The sequence below is a fragment of the Haliotis asinina genome, chromosome 2 (assembly GCF_037392515.1).
Source record: "Haliotis asinina isolate JCU_RB_2024 chromosome 2, JCU_Hal_asi_v2, whole genome shotgun sequence".
Classification (NCBI taxonomy): Eukaryota; Metazoa; Mollusca; class Gastropoda; order Lepetellida; family Haliotidae; genus Haliotis; species Haliotis asinina.
Genome location: NC_090281.1, coordinates 84,203,624 through 84,223,509, shown reverse-complemented (window position 1 = coordinate 84,223,509; position 19,886 = coordinate 84,203,624). Strand labels below are relative to the sequence as shown.

Here is a 19,886-nt window from a genome sequence, read left to right as displayed (position 1 = left end):
TCCATTTATCTGAAAATTAGCTTTATCCGATGCTTTTGTTGGTAACAAACTGAATAAACATAACTTAGTCTCATTTATTTAGTCTAACATCCTTGTTAATCTGACAGCTTGCTGTGCAATGGATGATGTCACATAAACAACACAACTGTATTTTGTTTTAGCTGAACAATTAACTTGTCTTAGTCTGTTTTTGGTGTCACTTGTGGGGCAGGATACGCATGATTGGTTTTATGCTGATTAAGCAATATTCCCGCAACATCAGAGCAGGAGATACCAAAAATTGGCTTCACATATGGTACCCATGTGGGGAATCGAACCCAGGTCTTTGACATGATGTACTGATGCTTTAACCAAGTAGGCATCCCTTCCATCCCATTGTCACAACCAACTTGAAGTCTTGATATGGTGTACTAATGCTTTAATCAAGTAGGCATCCCTACCATCCCATTTTCACAACCAACTTGAAGTCTTGACATGAATGAGTGCCTAATCTGTGAGTTTAAGCAGAGACCATATAGTATGGTCTCTGGTTTAAGTGAGTGTCTGAGATGAGTTCAAATAAGTGTCTGTGGAGAGTTTAAGTGAGTGTCTGAGATGAGTTTAAATAAGTGTCTGTGATGAGTTTAAGTGAGTGTTTGAGATGATTATTTCTGGGACATTTTTAACCTTGAGGAATGCTGCTGAGCACAAGAAGCTGTGAATATTTCAGCCCCCAGGCAGCCAGTGTTCCTTCATGCTTCATGATTAATAATCTAATGTCAAAAGATTTCAAAATAATTTACATACAATTAAATATTCATTATTCTTATCACTAGTGCTTTTGTGATGAATATGCATGGCACTGTTAATCATTAACAGAAAAAAACTGAACTGAGGAAGACATCTCAGATTTTGTCATAAAGAGAACATCCTTGAATTGGAGAACAGATCCCACTGTTTATTATATACAGGACAAGTGCCAATAGACAAAACAAATCAGAAATCTCTACTAAGATGCCACTCAAAAGGGTATGGAGTACTTCACTGCACCACTGAATGCACTCAGTATAGCGCAGTATAGTGCCAAGTAATATACTGGTGCACAGCTTTGTACTCCAGGACACTGTGCCTCAACTATGTTGCAACATGCATCCTGCCCTAATTGCCTGCAGCTGGAGACTTTACTGGAGTCATCAGTAGATCAACATGCGTATCAAACTATCTTAATGTCTTATCTCTTCACCATAGCATTTGTTAAACATTGCTTTAATGTGGAGATGTGGTTCGTTGCCAGCTTATGTGAAACTGATTACTACTGGACCTTCGAAATTAATCTTGACACAGTCACTTGAACACTTTAATCGCAAGCTTTTAAACATTTTAAGGTGTGTGGCCAATCATGTAATGTAAATAGGCATGAAGTACATTCTAACTAAAATTGTGTACATAATTTGTTCCAAGGTTATGTTAAATGATCCCGTGGTAAAGCCTATTGATGTGCTGTTAAACCAACTATTCAGTGCAACTAATGTTACGTTTTACATACTTTCACTCATATTTCTTGACAGTTTCATTTTCTTCTTTACAGTTTCATTTTCTTCAATACACGTTTGTTATAACTAATGACGAATACATGTACCGATATTGTGACAATTGTTTTCTTTCGTGACATAAGCAAGTTCACAATTTAGTTTAGTCACAATTGAGAACCTTTCCATGAGTAAATGAGTTTAGTTTTACACTGCCTTTAGCAAACAATATTCCAGCAACATAAGGTAGTGTATCGGACACCAGGAATGGGGTTCACACACTGTACCCATGTGAGGAATCAAACTCTTCATAGAACCCATCCACATGGGTGAGCTTGGGTTTAAACCGAAGTGAACTGCATGTGCATGGTGCCAACAAATATAGTCTGGATAATGCAAAGATTTGAACCTTGTCACACTCTTGTCACACAGGCTTCTGTCACACTCAAGTGTCAACTCTAAGATCTGCTGTCCCTTCAGTGTCAAGGCAACCATTCCTTTTGGAAACTTTGAAGTGCATTAAAGGAGTCATCAAAAGGATATCATGAAAAATCAATATCTTTCAAATCAGCAAACACTTGTCAGTGATACTGTTCCAGCTGGAAATAAGTAATTGATTTAATGTGATTTGATGTTCTTACCTTGTGTCCTACTCATGCATGTTGATACACTACAAATTCACAAATTGCTGATTCACACTTTAAGTCTTTCACATATACTTCCTTCATCAGTGTTTATTCTTTCCTTCATTCATCCCCTCATCCACATATTCATTAAAGAGTTTCCAAATTTGATCCTTTTAAAAGTTTAGTCACACCTCACTTTAATCGGTCCTTAAATTTTAATTCTTTCCTCAATTGCTTTTTTCTTCATTTGCTCACAACTTCATTCAATCCTATCTCCATACCCTGAATCCTTATTCTCTTATTCAGCCTTTAAACCCTCCTCTTCTTTATTCTTCTATCCCTACTCAAGCCTTTCTTTCATTCTTCCCCATTCAACTTATGCATGCTCTCAATCACTTTCATTGTTTCCTGATTTCATCTCTCACTCATATCAATATCCCATTCATTGAATTCTTTTATCTTCACGCACTCGTTTAGAGCTCATTTGTCTATTTTTCCTTTCATAGTCACTCCTTCTTTCATGCCAGATGGCCCACATAACTCATTAATTCCCTCATTCATCATTCCCATAGTTCAAGACAAAGCTGTTTTATTGATATATGTCAGAATATGTCAATAAACAAATATTTGCCGATCCTTGGAGGTAGACTTTTTATCCCACGCACATACTATCTCTGGCTATTTAACATGCTGTTATCTCTGGCTAAAGATCCTGCTATCTCACACCAAGGCACAGATTAAATTTCTCAGACACATGTTCAATAATGTGATAATACCACGTAAGATAGATATTACACCACTTTATATGCATTAAGACACTTGGATGCTAAAGGACACTATCAAATCTATCCAAATTGCAATTAATATATTTTCAAATTTCACATGGGAAATCTAAATATATCTGAATCAAAGAATTTTTTCTGCTATTTTATGATAAAATACTAGAATAAAAAAATTTATCCATCATTTCAAATGCTTTTACACACAGTCATGAGTTCAAAGACTGTATTGGGCAACGCACCAACATATAACCCAATTCAGGTACATGTTACTCTCTCTGTATTGGAGAATATGCTCAACGTGGTTCGGTCATCTAGACAACAGTAATCTAGAAACCTGAAGAGGAATCTAAATGAGATTTGAGTTGTGTACTATAACATCCCTCTGGGTTCCCATTCACTGCTGGGTGACCAGAGGTATATTTTTGTCAAAGTCATTTGCCTCAGAAGACACCAGATGTAAATTTAACAATGTGAGCCAAGCCTGAAGGTCTTCCAGTCCAAAAACACTCTTCACATATCTGGACTGTATACAGATCTGTGGCTCTATACAGGCCATGAACCAGTTTACATTTACTGAGTTGAATATTATTGACAGATTGATTGCTGATTTCAAAACAGCAGGAGCCTGTTCACTCTGGGCAGACTCACGATCCGACTATGATGATAGATATTGCATAGGTTTCAATGAAATGTTTCATAAAGCGCTTCCTGTTTGAGTCCTGGTGAACATCCATTCCACTACTTACTACTTTAATTCTATCTGTGAAGATCCTGGTTAGAACATATACAACCCATACTTGCCATAAGAGGCGACTAACATTATTGGGTGGTCAGGCTTCCTGATGCCGGACGTATGTAATCATATCCCAGTTTTACAGATCAATTCTCATGATGTTGTTCACTAGATTGTCTAGTCGAGAGTCTATTATTTACAGACAGCTGAAACATTAACAGAATATTGTTGAAAGCAGTGAAAACTAAACTCAATCACTATTACTTAATTCAATGTGATGTTTCAAGAAACTAAATATTCCTTCATGTAAAGAGATCTGATCTGTGAACAATACCTGGGGCAAATGAATGTAAGAAATTCTCGACTGGTGCGATACTTCCACATATTTAGTTTGAAGTCAAACCTTCTTTTTTTTAACCTTCAATATGTAACATCACTGTATTGTATACCTTACTGTATACAGTAAACTGTATCTGTTATGTGATTTCCAAATAACTTTAAAAACAATTTCTGCAACAACTACAAGATTTTTCCCACTAAATTTTTGTTTCTAAGTGAAGCATAATATAATATAGTATACACCTGTGAGTGTGATTGGTCAAGTCCAGTGTGAGTGAGTGAGTTTGGTTAAATGGTCTTTTCAACAGTATTCCAAGTATACCATAGAGTGTCAGCTTTGTCAGTGAATTTATTTTTCATATTGGTGAAAACTTGATGGACATATATGGCACATCTACAGCCAAGTCTCATTAATCTGACCTCGTTTTATCCCACAATCGGCTTTATGTGACACTTATGTTGGTAAACAAATTGAATAAATGTAATTTAGTCTCATTTATTTAGTCTGGCATCCTTGCTAATCCAACAATTTGCTGTGAAACAGAAGATGTCTGATTAATGAAACAACTGTATTTTTCAATGGAGACCTCTAAAAACCTGTTATAAGGTAATCACATAAGATACTACCACTTGCGTACTCCTCTATGTTAACAGTAAAGAAATAAGTTTAAAACACATTCACCACACTCTCTGAGGCCTTAACTTAATGCATAGCATGTACTCATCATCAAAATGATCAAGAAATATTATTTTTGACTAAAACCATAATTACAACTGAAAATGGAGTATAATACGTAAAATTCTGGAATTAAAATAATATCGAGAATATCCTTTGAAAGCTAAGGGACACAACCCTCAAAGTAAACTCTTTTACCTTAGACCGCTGAGCTACCCATGTCTCAACAGAAAGAAAATTAACTTCCATAAAGTTTCTCTTTATATGAAAAGTCTCCATATATTGGCAAGATGTCTTCTGAACATCTTTCTGATGTCAGGTTTTCACAAAACAAAGTCATCACAAAAGCACTAGAACAAAGTATCAAATGTTTCTTGTAATTTGGCCATATAAAGATAATGTTTGTTGAATTGACAAATTAACTGAACATTATATTCTGTAAACATATTAGTGTTTATGGAGACATAAACAAAACCGGAAACACACACTCAATATAACATTTGCCTGTATGATTCTGCAATAAATTTCTGTTGTTGTAAAGGTTTCAATAAGAAAACAAATATCATTATCATGATTATGAAAGACATCACAAATACAAATATCCTTCAATGAAAATATTCTTCAATGAAAACACACCTTCAAATGCCAGAGAAAGTCACTTACCGTTTCTGCACTATGAACAGTTAGACCCGTTTGCCATGGCGATTCCATACGAGCATAAATGGTAATTTCCTGATGATTTCCACAAACATGCAAACTTGGAATAAGCAAGGGACTTGCACCATGGTTCTAGAGAATGGTACAATTATCCTGTAAAACCATTACACTGGCATGTTTAACAGAAGCATTCAGGTGCTGATATCCTCAGCAGCAAGAAACTCATTGCAGCTAGCTGGAGAAACTGACCCTCAGCGGAATCAGTACTTCAATGTTCTCGCATCTGCTGCCAGCTTTAAGGAGTCACTGTTTCTTTGAAAATCTGATCCAATCACAAAATTGATCTTTTTTCAACAACTTGGTGTTGAAGGGTTCTATGCTGAGAGGGGGGAAGTGAGCCTATAGATGGTGAAGCTGTGATACAGACTCCATGAAGAAATACATGTTTAGTACCCCCAAAATTATTTCAACAAGCAGTTCAAGTCTGAATGTCTACAAAACTCATTAGAAATATTACACTGGACGTAAATGTAGAAGGCCTTAACAAAAAGGAACATGAGCCATTAGAGGGCCATCTGTAAAACAGGACTGTTGAAAATAATGTAAACATTCCAAAGAAAAGGATTTCAACACTGTTGATTACACTAAGGAAACTTATTTCTAAAAACTATTAAACAAATTTCAGATGGTACTAGCCAAGGGTCAGTGCATCCTGTTCTGGCACTGAGAACTGTAATATGTCTGACACTGATCAATGCAATAAATAAGAAGATGTTATCCATTATGTTGTAAGTTCCACTTTTTGACTCATCAACTTCTAGAATGATGATCAAACAATGATTAAGAATGGTCTTATTTTCCAAGTTTCCATGTTCCTTACAAATCTTGAGGTTTTACTCAGATGGAGGGATCCATATCAGGTTCAGTGACACATCAGTTGCAAAAGGTGAAACACAGAGCTATGAGCAAGGCCCAGATCCATGTCAGTCCCTGACAGTGAAAGGAGTCTGGAACTCACTGTATCACCAGTACAAAAGCAGTCAAGATGTGATGCATTTTTAATGCACTTCAGATGTAAATTAAAGGTCTTTTGAACCTGAGGGCACTTGGATGCAATGTTTAGAGAACAGTCTTCGTGGGGCTACCACCACAAAAAGCCATCACATAATGTCTATCTGTCACTGACATATGCCTCAAAGGTTAAAACGCTGTTATGAAGAATCATCATTGTCACTTGGGAGTATTTTAAACCAATTATTTAACCAGAAAGGTGGCATGAACAGTGGAGTCTGTTAAACAATTTGTTACAAAAAACAAGCAAACACCTTCCATTACACACTGAAAATCAAATACTGATGAAGTGCCAGGAAAAACATACTAGTATTCTTTTTTGGTTTGCTAAAAAAGCCTTTGATAAAATCTCCTTGTCAGCTGAAAGCGATTACTACAAAGGTAGAATGGATACAATGAGCGAGATCAGTACTTCAGTTGAGCCAAAGTTTGAAACCACTGTAAAAAAACAACTTCTTATATTTGTGCAACACTGCTATTCAGACATTTCTGTTTACTATGATATGCATAGGAGACTTGGGCCAATGAAACAAGCAGATGTTCTGATGACCACATATGAAAGGTGGACATCTGAGAACTGTTATCATCAAGATAAATCCTTATTGAGTAAATTATTACTTAATCCTGAATTCAATATATTTTCTTTTACATCATGCCTCGACAAATCAGACATGGAAGTAATGTCTAAAATAACATTGGAACTATATTTCGGGTAATAATTTTCACCAAGAAAGAGTCACAACAGTACAAAGCATGGAATCAGAATAGTTAAGTAAGCACTTTCCACTGATGGTTGTATTATACCTAACAACTCTGTGCATACCGAGTCCTGAACGAATCAACATGCCTAACATATATATTATTCCGTTCAGCCCAAACAGTGTGTCAACTGACAATTTGAGCATCACTCTTCCCATCATTAGTAACACCCACCCCCTCCATCCCACGCATGCCTGCTCGGATACTGTACACCACCTCCACTGTTGGTGGTGGATGAGAGATGAATATCGGAACAACATCCACCACTTGTGTGAAGTGTACATCAGCTGACTCCCTGAGTTAACAGACTCTACATAATGGTAACTTTGGTCATTACACCAACAATCTTATGTTTATTCCACCAAGTGTCCATCTGGTGTTTCCTTCACTATAACATTCCACAAATGATGGGAATTGTAAACAGACTCTGGCAGCAGACTTCTGGTTTTCTCTGTGGAGGGTTACCTTCATCTTCCAGACCGTGTTCCTGCAACATTCCCCACTGGCACTTATACTGTTTAAGGATAATCTACAGACAATAAACAATATTTCTACATCTACAGTTTAGGTATCTGCACTGAGAAATATTTGAGAGTAGAAGTACAGTGGTTTACAAAGTAGCGTCTCGAGCTACTTACAACATAATTCTATCAAATACTCATATTCCTGTTGTATACCCCTTCATCAATTACAGTACATCAAATTGTATATTCCTTCAATTATTATAGCATATTTCTATTGTATATTCCTTCCACAATTATGGCACATTCCTACTGTATTCTACAATGATGGTATATTCCTAATGCATACTCCCCCCCCCCCCGACAATTATAGTATATTCCAAACAATATTACACACTTTACATGTTTTCGGTTTATTCCTAATGTTACTAGACTAGTTCTACAACTGTAGTATATTCATAATGCATACTCATTTTCCAATCATGGCATATCCCTATTGAATACTCTTTCCAAAATTATAGAATATTTCTACTTAATAAACCTCTAGTGGCGTCACTCTATTGTTCTAGCGAGGCAGTATTTCTTGTCATTCCCTAATGCCCAGTTGATTAGGGGGAATTACTTCATTATTGTCACTCTGCCGTGGGATATTACTTGAATATTCCGAGAAATAGCACTTGACTTTAAATTATTACTTTTCTTAAATACTGATACAACTTTGTCTTGCCATCACTGAATGTGATCGTAAAACATGATGTCATTGATAATTGCCAACATGTAATGCTGACACCCAGTTTCAACCCCCTGACCAATCGTCTACTAGCATAGCGGTATTGTCCACTAGGCTATGAAGGATCGCTGTGAAGAATGAGACTGTTAGACAGTGTGAACTTCAAAACTTCTTGTGTTCTTCACAAGACAGGTAGTGCAGACAGTGCACAAGCTGGACACTAGTAGCATTTGCAGAGCATGTGTACTGCACATGCAAGGCGAGGAGTAAGAGTCAGCTTAAGTCTCATCCCAGTTGATATCAACAGTAAATATCAAATATTGAAATTATATCTAAAGCATATCTTTGGGTGTTTTCCCTCGAGAAATGCCTACGGCCCTCAGGCATTTCCTTTGGGAAAATATCCTTACTTTTTCATAATGCTCCCGGGTCCTGCTTTATCATATGTATATACTCCATCCATGATTTCCGTATATTCTTGTATGTTCCTACCACAATTCTAACATATTCATATCATATAATCCTTTCACAATCATAGTAGATTCCTATTGTACCAGTATATTCCTTCCATAATTATAGAATATTTTTTTTGCATAACCCTTCCATCAATCATGGTTGATGAATTCTTTGACGATATGGTGTTAGCTGTTATATTAACTGAATTCAGCTCTGTTTCACATCACTACTGTGTCTACTTCTGTATCTCTATGGTTTTCAGTTCGACTGCTAACAACATACTTTAACCCATTTTCCAATTAGATTCAGAAAAACAGCACTGATAAATAGGAAATCCAATGAAAAATAACTGTAGGAGTCACAAACAAAACAATTACCTTTAAAATTTCCAGTAACAATCTACAATGCCAATCAGTCTCAATCTTCTTTTGCCATCTATTTTAATTATTCCAGCTTGTAGACATCTCTTCTATCAAGATCAATCTCATCTAATGAGGCAGCAAAGATAATCCTTATCCTCCAGTACTACAGAGTTTCCTTGCCCTTCGCACTTGACAATTTCCTTGCATACATTGTTCCATTCGATCAAGGCAATTTTGATATTCTTGTATCATTATGGGTTATTTCAGTGTCTCCTACCACATCCTATCAGAATCTAGAACACATTTAGCTAGTGATCTTGTCAGCAACCAATCATGTTGGTTTCTATTTTCTCTAAAAGTTTAATTCGGTCACCACTTCATGTATGATGTACGTCAATGACAGTTGTCTATGATGTCATACACTATGTGAGCTTGACGTCTACACACTGATCAATCTCACATCGAGACAACTACACGCTAAAGTTATCTTAGTATGGTGTCTTTATACTGGCCTTTGTAACAGAATGTCACTCGTGCAGTGATCAGATCAATTTTTGCCTGACACAAATTCTATGTATAGAGTTCTCCTGCAGCATCTGAATTATGACTCTAGCAGAAACTACAGTTTACATGGTACGGAGCAATATACAGGTGTACTCTGTATCTATTTTAGAAATTAAAGAAGGTAAACAAGAGATAAAGATGAAAAGACTGATGAGTGATTTAGTAAAATCTGAATACGTAACAGAGAATGAACACTGATGAAAAACATATCGCCTGTACACATCTGAATGAAGAAGAGTGGATGAGTGTCAGTGAGTAAGTGAGTGAGTATGGTTTTATGCTGGTTTTAGCAAGATTCCAGTTATATCACAGCAATGGGAGGCCAGAAATGGGCTTCATAAATTGTGTCCATGTGGGGTTCGAACCCCGGTCATTTGTGTAATGAGCCATGTTTAACCATTAGGCTTCCCCACTGCTCCATCCAGGAAAAGAAGAACTGAAGATAGAAAAACGGTAAAATGACCTATGCTTTTGGTAAAAAACAGCTGACAATGACAAAGACATGCACAATAATGAAATGAAAATAATAGAGAGAACTAAAACCTGAGAAATCAATATCCATCAAATCAGCAGTAGTGAATTGACAAAGCGAGACAGATGACACATGCAAACAAGTAGATATTTTCAAATGTGAGAACTCTGTCCAGTTTAAGTGCCTTGTCAACTGATATTGATGACCCTTTGTGACACAAAATGAAATATCAACAATGAAAGTGTCATGATTTATGGCTCCAATTCAACATTCAATTGACACTCAAAAATCATTTGCATGATCTGGGCTCAACCATGACAAAAAGAAGCCCTGAATATGCATAAACAAAAAACAATCCCGTTAAGCTGACGAATACAGACACAGTGACACTTTCATGACTACATCTTGTGTCCCACACAATGTTTCCTTTATTAAAGATTAATAGATACTTTGTCCTGACTTTTTGCTATACAACCTTAATGGAGATGCAAGTCCAGTTTGTATGCTTCTGGGAGCACAAAATGTTATTGACTTTCTGATTAAATCCCTTCATGTGTTTTCTGGTGTCATAGTACAAGAAAGGACATAGAGCATTACTTAAACGTGTCAATACATTTGCTTATTTGTTTTGCTGGATAACATTTCAACATTTCAATTTATTCTGCTGCATTATTACAATTAATTATAGTTAGTATCTTTTGAGAAATCAAAGGTTGATATTTACAGGCATATGCAAATACCGTCTATGAATGGTAAAGATTAAGAATTGATTTGCAGGTAAACTTGCAGGTGATTCAATTTATTCAACATTCATTCAGATGACAGTGAGTGAGTGAGTGAGTGAGTGAGTGAGTGAGTGAGTGAGTGAGTGAGTGAGTGAGTGAGTGAGTGAGTGAGTGAGTGAGTGTGTGAGTGAGTTTTTTAAAACGACACTTACAGCAATATTTCAGCCACATCCTGGTGGGGAGGCACCAGAAATGGGTTTCACACATTGTACACATTTGGCAAGAAAATGGTCTTAGCACTAAGATATCCCACTGCCTCAAATGAGTTCAAGAACATATGGATATTTCAATGTTAATATAGTCAATCTGTCAGTTTTGATTTTCATGTGTCGTTTTTATACCCAGACTTTAAAATCAGCGTCAAACTATGAGCTAAAGATATATTCATGTATGTTCTCATCCACAGAGGTGTGTCTGTAATGGTAGAAAAGAATAATTGCTAAAACACAATCCATCAGTAGTCCTAACACATCATTCCACGGTGGGGGTGGGGGGATGAACCAAATGTACAAAACCATAAAACACATGCAGTGCCAGAAAATGGCCCTAATCCCCAGACCCTGCAGAGACCTCATGGATCAATGCCCAGTCTCTCAGTATAATTACTGATAACACATTTGTTTAGCGGCAGTCCCTATTGGTAGATTCTTTTGCCTTCGTTCAATGGGTCATCTTCAAGCCTAAAAATTTGCATTGTACTGTTACCAACACCTTTTTGCTGATTGAAAACATTTAGGAGATAGTTGTTCACCAGAAATGGGCTTCACACAATCTAACCATGTCTGGAATCAAACCAGGGTCTTCAGTGTGATGAGTAAATACCATAACCACAAGGCTTCCCCACCACCAACAACAATATAGAAAGTATTGGCACTGAATGGTTAGCTTGACATGACAAGTGCAGGCAATTATCAAATTTCAATACTAGCATATCTCACAATATGTATGATTGAAAAACTAAAAATGAATTCTAATAAGTTCACATTTTTGGTCAATAAGAACATTAGGGTTATATTTTTTTAGCAGGGAAAATTCATATTTATTTTTTCATTCTTGAAAAAATACCACTGATGGATCCATAAAATCAGAGACCATCTAATAATCTGTTATATGGTCTCTGATAAAGCAAGAAAAACAGTTGGTCTGGCCTAATATTAAATGATAAAAGAAGACAGGTTTCAACATTTACAATTTCAAATGAGACAAACTATAGCCTGGCAGTGTGAGTACCCTGTGAATAAGGAATTAAACTATTACACAAATCTTTTAATCTGGTAATAGTGAGCGTACATAGCGTACAATCCCTAACTAGCACATCAATACAGAGGATATTTTCAGATAAGGTAAGTCTGTTCATACAACTAAAAAAAAAGAAAACACCCAACAACTCAGTGTTCAAAGAATCCCTCAAAAACATTAAATGGCTTAGTTTGACAGTTTGCTGGACAGACAAGCAACATGACACAGATTATATTCTGTTCAGCAAAACTGGTCATACAGCTGAAATAAAGCAAATGCATTTCAGAGATCAACAAATCCCAAGTTAAATGTTGTGGAGCATTATGAAACAGGTTGCTGGAAAGACAAGCCAATCTCTGTTAAGGATCTTTTCTTCAGGAATACAGTACCCTGCAGCTAAAAAAACTGCGTGCTGGTTCAAACTGCAAGGATTAATTATCTCAGTGGCTTCAAAATGGTTTCAACTTCACTCAAAACTGACATTTTCTCTCTTTCTTTGGCTTGAAAGAATCTTCAACTACTGCCCCAAACACTAACCTAATCTGATTGAGTCAGCTCACATGTACTGGAAACATTTTTTACCCAAGATGCCGGAACATTCTAATTCTTTGACCAGCCATCCAAACATGTAATGCAGTCAAAAACCAAACCTAGCGACAGTTTCTATGGTGAACTGGAGATCATTTGATATACCCTGCAGTTGATCAAAAATATCCTGAAATAATTTAATTTTCTTAAAAGTTTACTTTATGATGTGACATCATGAAGAATTGGATCATGAATGATTATACAAAGTGATGAATTGCTAAAAAACATTTCATACATTCCTCTTAGTAGTATCCAGTATAAACCTGCTGACCTTACAAATGAACTATCATTTTTATCTCTGAGGCTAAGGTCACTAACTACCAAACTCTTCACAATATACTAATATACTTCCAGTTTTCATCAAGGGCTAGTAGACTATGCCTTCTGGATGTACTAATCAACTATCATATTCCACTTATGAGGCTTAGGCCCCTATCAATCCAAACCTCCTGGATGTACTAATCAACTATCATATTCCACTTATGAGGCTTAGGCCCCTATCAATCCAAACCTCCTGGATGTACTAATCAACTATCATATTCCACTTATGAGGCTTAGGCCCCTATCAATCCAAACCTCCTGGATGTACTAATCAACTATCATATTTCACTTATGAGGCTTAGGCCCCTATCAATCCAAACCTTCTGGATGTACTAATCAACTATCATATTCCACTTCTGAAACATAGGTCGTTAGCAAAAACTGCATCAGAAGTACTAATCAGCTATCATTTTTCATGTCTGGGCCAAATTTTCACTTTGGGCCACTTTTATCTCAAAGGATTAGGTCCCTGTAAATGTAAGCCTTGTGGATGTACTGATGAACAGTATCCTTTTTCATCTGTTTGTCTTCAGAGTAACAAACAAATGCACAGACCACAAGGCTAAACAAAAGCACTCCATAGAAACTAAGAATACAGTGAATCAATTCCAAGTCATGTAAGTTATACATCAGCCACATCATTACAGGAAGCTGAGGACAAGCATGGGAGAGGTGAACAAAGGAACTAGGGTTTGATAAATCGTTCCATGTTATTTCACTTCTATAGTGAGTTTTAGTTTTTAGCTACATTAGTAATATTCCATCAATATCATGACGAGGGACATCAGAAATGGGCTTCAGACATTGTACCCATGTAGGGAAAAGAACCTGGTTCTTCAGGGTGATGAACAAATGTTTTGACCTCAAGGCTACCCCACTACCCACTACTATGGTTTGTATGAGTCAGTCTGTTTGAACTAAGTCTGATCACATTTGGTTTTCAGCACTATCCAATTGAGACACCATGCAGCAGTTTAACATAGATATCTCACTCAAACGCAGTTTACTGACTCCATGCCAAATAGATTTTGTTTATCCTTAAGCGATAATTGCCAATCATTGGCATGATGTGAACAGGCACTGAAACACAACCTTCCTCTCTCAGGCAAACCTCAGCTGAGGTTGACAGAGGGCAGGGCTGATGGAGGCAGTATTGCATTGGTGACAGTAACATGGTGCTGGAAGTTGTTTGCAGCGCCAGTTTTTGTTGATTAAACTAACAACTTGATCATGTCATGACAGGGGGAATTTATAAATGCCTTTTACTCAACAGTTCAGTTTGCACAATATTGGTGAATTCCAACCTGAGGATGTTTTCATTCATACTGGAAACTGTGAGTGCAGACACACACCATGATGAATTTTAACTGGTAAAAAAAAAGAGAAATTGAAACTTGAATAATAGTAGCATCATACTGACCAGTCTGTCTCACAGTCCCTGTACCACATCATTTTCCCTACTGCCTATCCCTCCCTGCAAGCATTAGTCTACAAATCTAACCAAGAATATCGGTTCATGAATTAAAACAATCAAGTTATCATTCAATGTAAAATTACACATCAAACAATTGCAAACATTGCTATTTTGCTACTGAAAATTGCACAAAAGTTTGACAGAAACAAGTAGCTTCATTAAACTGAAAAAGGAAACCCTGATTCAGAAACTGAGGTTAATCTAGACTTGCTTCACTTAATGCTTGTACATTTAAGACAGAACTGGGAAGAAAGGAATATATGGTTCCAGGAGATATGACACTGAAGACATGTAATGATAACCTACCACTTGAACAGTACCATCTTAAAGTGGTTAATCCTGGTGACAAATGTGGTAAAGGCACCAGTGAAACATCTGGCACACACTAGAGGTGCCGGTGGACAGTTTCAGCATTCAATAGGTCAATTAACCAGTTCCAAGTCACACATACAAATCAATTACTGCTTTATTGATAACTTCAGTTATAAATTGGTTTGGGTCGACTTAAATAAACTCTCTGCCAGATGTTCTTCAGGAATTCATTGAGGTATCCTGGTATTTCCATGATGAGTGGTCAAGATGAAATGGCCAGCATTCAATAGGGATCAGAAGGAAGACCATGGAAGGGCCTGTCTTTGTGTTGATTACTGGATCAACACCTCCCAAAGCCTCTGGTCTTTCTAATGATGTATTTGTCAGACACTTGTGGTGATCTCAGTACACAAATATGATCTATCTGTGGTGTGTTGATGGCACTTTAATGTCATTCACAGATGCACCAACACAGACAGTGCTTGCTATCTCTTGATCACCTGTATGAATCTTTTCACCACGTGTTCAGATGGTGTCCATGGCTTGGTGGTACCAGCTCCTGACAGGTTTGTTCAGTGAAGATCCTAGGCCTTTCCATAATTAAGGAAACTAATTCAGTATGAGCAAACAGTGACATTAGTATTACACTGCTCTGGGCAATATTCCAACAACATCAAGGTGGGAACACCAGAAATTGGCTTCACATTGTACCCATATGGGGAATCAAACCAGGGTCTTCAGTATGACAAGCAAACTCCTAGATTACCCCACTGCCCTGAGGATGAGTAAATACAAATATTGAATACACTGATTGTGCTTGACCACTGTTAGCTGCTCTATAGGTTGTGAATGCTAAATATTTTGTTCTTAGTTAGGTAAATGGGGTTGAAATAGCCATTTTGGTTTTTTTTTTTCATTTGTTTGTTTTTAAACAAGCCATCACTATTCGATTTAATTATATGACTTGAAAACATTCTGTGTATCCTGGCATGTTAAAGGGAAGCAACTCTGCCTGGTGTAACATTTGAGTATTTGGTCATCTATGCCTCTAAGACGGTTTTTCAGAATGTTTTACACACAGGTTCATGCTTCTGACATACATGGTCCATCTGCTTTTGACTATGCAACAGCTTATCACAAGAGAAACTGTTACCCAATCACTTTTGCCATGGGGTAGTGGGTTAGCCTTGTGTTTAAAGCCATGTGGTCATATTGTAGGCCAGAATTCAATTCCTCAAATTAGTGCCATAACTGAACCCTCTTCTAGTGTTTTCCTCCATGATACATCCAGTTAGATCTGGTATCTTCCTGGAGTACCTGCCTTGAACATCTGCACCAAGTATCAATAAAACATCACATTCTCTTTGATTTTAAATGATCAGTTACAGATGAAAAGTGATTGGGTTAACCCTTTCACTTATCAAACTGTAGAAATATACTGAGGGAAAAAATATGGGATCACATAAAAGCACAAGTGTCCTATTATTTCCAACTGTTTTGCAAACTATGCAATGCAAAGTTTGAGAAGAAACCTGGACAAACATGTCTCCCTTCATGTGATCCCTTACTTTCCCCCCACAGTATAGTCTGAAAACTTTGAGAAGGAGTCTATAAATTTTCGTATCAAGTGTGTCCTGTTTAAATATGTGTAAACTTACAACAACAATCCTTACATCTGTTACAAAAAAGTAACTTTTTTCTTGCACACACCATTGCAAAGTCATTTAACATCTGAATGTTTTCTTCCAATTTGGTCAATATATTTCAAAAACATTTTGTCAAACCAAGTCAACATTTTGAAAGCATTATTTTTGTTTGTAAAGTTTATTCTTTTAATTAAAGAAACATCTCTAAAATGCATTATGTCATTGAAACTGCTTCAAGGTTTCATTCTCTCCGTTTTGTAATGCCTGAAGACACCTTATAGTTTCCAGAAACCTCTTTTTAAAGCATACAAAGTTGAGTTTCTGAGCAATTCATTATGTAAACATGCAACTGTAAAATAATGAGTTTGCTTTAAGAGGCCAAGGTACTGCATATCTATACAAACCTAAGTAAGATTTGACAGACAAACACCAGATAAAGCTCTCTAAATGGACTCCCAGTGAGAACACCAACAGCTTTACCCATAACATCTTAGCTACAACAACATAAATCTGTGCAAACCATCACAGGAGTAATTAACAACTAGATGAGAGGAATATCCAGGCATTGACCTGTGACCACACACAGATGATTTACCTCTAGACATGAAGGTACTCCTCTTATGGGTAGGTCATGTAAATAATTGGCTGACATAATAGGTGCTGGGTTAAAGACAGAACTAACAAAATGTCTGCTTTAAAGACACTACAAGCAGTCTACTTGACAGGTGAAAAGCCAACTGAAGAAAGAGTGGATAAGTTTTAGTCTCAAAAAGCATCAGTCTACTAGATAAATGAAAGGTGACTGCATATGTCAAAAGACAGAACTGTTGGACTTATGTTTAGTCTCTGAACATATACAATTTTGACAGTAGCAAACAACCCCACATAAATTGAAAAGGAGCCCAAGGGAGACCAGAGATTCTGAAGCTGAATTCCTGAATCCGAGAAAATCAAGACTTTAGGGCTCTAGGGCCTTATCTTTGCAGAGACAGCTTGGCAGCAGGGAAAATAATATGGTTCAGAAACTACCAAACTGTCTGCTAGAAAGACACAAGAAGCATCAGTCTACTGGACAAGTCTAAAGCCAACCATCAGAAGACTGGATACGGTTTTGTGAAACATCAACAATAATTGACATCTTGGAGGACAAAAAGTGTGAAGAAGCTGCAAATGTCCACCTAGAAACAGTAAGCATACACCACATCAATTTTAAGGGCTTTTTTCATTAAATTGTAAAGATATTTGTTTGAAATCGAAGTTTTTGTCATTCTGGAAAAGTGTTTAAAGTGTCTGTAATAACTTATATGGCAGACATTTTCAGAACTGCATATTTCTCATAGGTTGATAATGTCACACAATAAAATTGGCAACTGGTTTGATGAGTGAACACCCTTACCACGATCCCATCCAACTGACTTAAAATACCGTTAAGGTATCAGGATATAGTTCAGTGAGTGAGTGAGTGAGTGAGTGAGTGAGTGAGTGAGTGAGTGAGTGAGTGAGTGAGTGAGTGAGTGAGATGGGTTTATTGCAACTTGTATTATACAAATCCCAGCATTTGTACTAGCTTCATCATCGGTGATTTGTATGTTGGTTCTTCAATGCAACAGCAATATTCCAGGCAAATATTCCAAGTATTCCAGTAGTCACTTAATAAGCAAGACAATCAGAAAATCCAGTGATTGACATCATGAGCATCTATTTACACAACAGTGACTGTAAGACTTGAAATAAGTCAAAATGCCTGACAGCCTGATAATGTCAGTTGCATCTAACAACGATGCATTGCTGAAGACCTATGCATTGCTGAAGACCTATGTGATGATGAAGACCTGCGCATTGCTGAAGACCTATGTGTTGATGAAGACCAATTCTATCTGCAATCTACACTGGCAAACTGTTGGAAGTACACCAAAACAGATACAGGAAATATATAGAATCAACAACTCAACCATGGTAAAAATCAAGAATAATGACATAGTACCAACTGATCAAGGATGATAATCAAGGAATATGGGACCTAAACCAAGATCACCACCATTCAAATCAAGTTCTGGCACCACTGGGCAGCCATAATACATTGATGGAACCAGAAAGATCTGAAGGAATTCCTCGCCAAATCTTGTGATTTCAGTTTTATGTATAATCCCCATGTCCAAAATCTGGATCCATGTATGCAATAAAATATGACTTAGTGAAGTAAGTGAGGTTCTACTCCACCTTTGACAATACTAAACATCATAGCAAGGCAAGGTAATTTCACATGGAATGTCAAGAGAAGACATAAAGCAATGTTGAAATTCCTACCTCACCCAAACTGCCTCTTAAATATATTTGAAACATGGCCAACATGACCAATTACTGACTTGCAATGTTGTGTTTGCCTCAGCATTGCTGAGCATTCCTGCCGCAGGCTCACATGGCCCTGGAATATGTCAGAATATGCCATTAGGACATTTTATCTCATGGTTCCTCATAACGTTGCTGTTTTTCAGAGCAGGGAGGACATTGCTTGGAGACGTTCCAGATCAGCATGGCATGCACAATCGTAACAACATTTGATTCATGATGAGGATTTGTTGTGGTTTGACCTTTGTACTTGTCATTACATTACGTAAGAGAAAACAGTTCTGGATTAGGTCAGTCATAAAACTTGCTGTATCAAGAAATGGGATGAACATGTTAAAGGTGAAGTTTTGTTTCCAGAAACTAACTCGTGTCAATAGGTGTTGAATACTGAAGAAGCAGAAAGGGCCTTTTCGATTTGTCTGACAAGTAAGTCAGTGTGCATATTTGGGGATGTCAAACACATTTCTTTCTACAGTGACTGGGTACCCGATAGAAACTTAACCTTCTAGCCGGCTCACAAGTTCACACTGAAGGAGCTCTTTAAGCATACACTACACAAGCAAACACATACTACAGAAGCAAACACATACTACACAGGCAAACACATACTACAGAAGCAAACACACACTACACAAGCAAACACATACTACACAAGCAAACACACACTACACAAGCAAACACATACTACACAAGCAACACTTCATATGTAACTGTTTCCTCTCTAAACTGTGTTTGGGGCTTCATGACTTACAGAGTCATTTATTTGTCAATGAGACACACATTTTCTTTTGATTTCTTTGTGAATATATGTTAAATATTTGATATGATCAGTTAAGATAAATGACATCCTTTCAACTTTGAAAGAAACATACCTCTCCTAGTATGATTCATGTACAGGCTTCTACTTCCACTGAGCAAATGCATTTTCAGATAACTCAAGCTGAAGCTATATGGAAGTGATAATTGTTTTCAGAAC

The 19,886-nt window shown here is 36.9% G+C and overlaps 1 protein-coding gene across 3 annotated transcripts in view; it reads right to left on the bottom strand.

Moving 5' to 3' along the window:
- LOC137274468 (transient receptor potential-gamma protein-like) overlaps positions 1 to 19,886 on the bottom strand; it is a 97,497-nt gene that overhangs the window by 72,677 nt on the left and 4,934 nt on the right. The window lies entirely within an intron of this gene.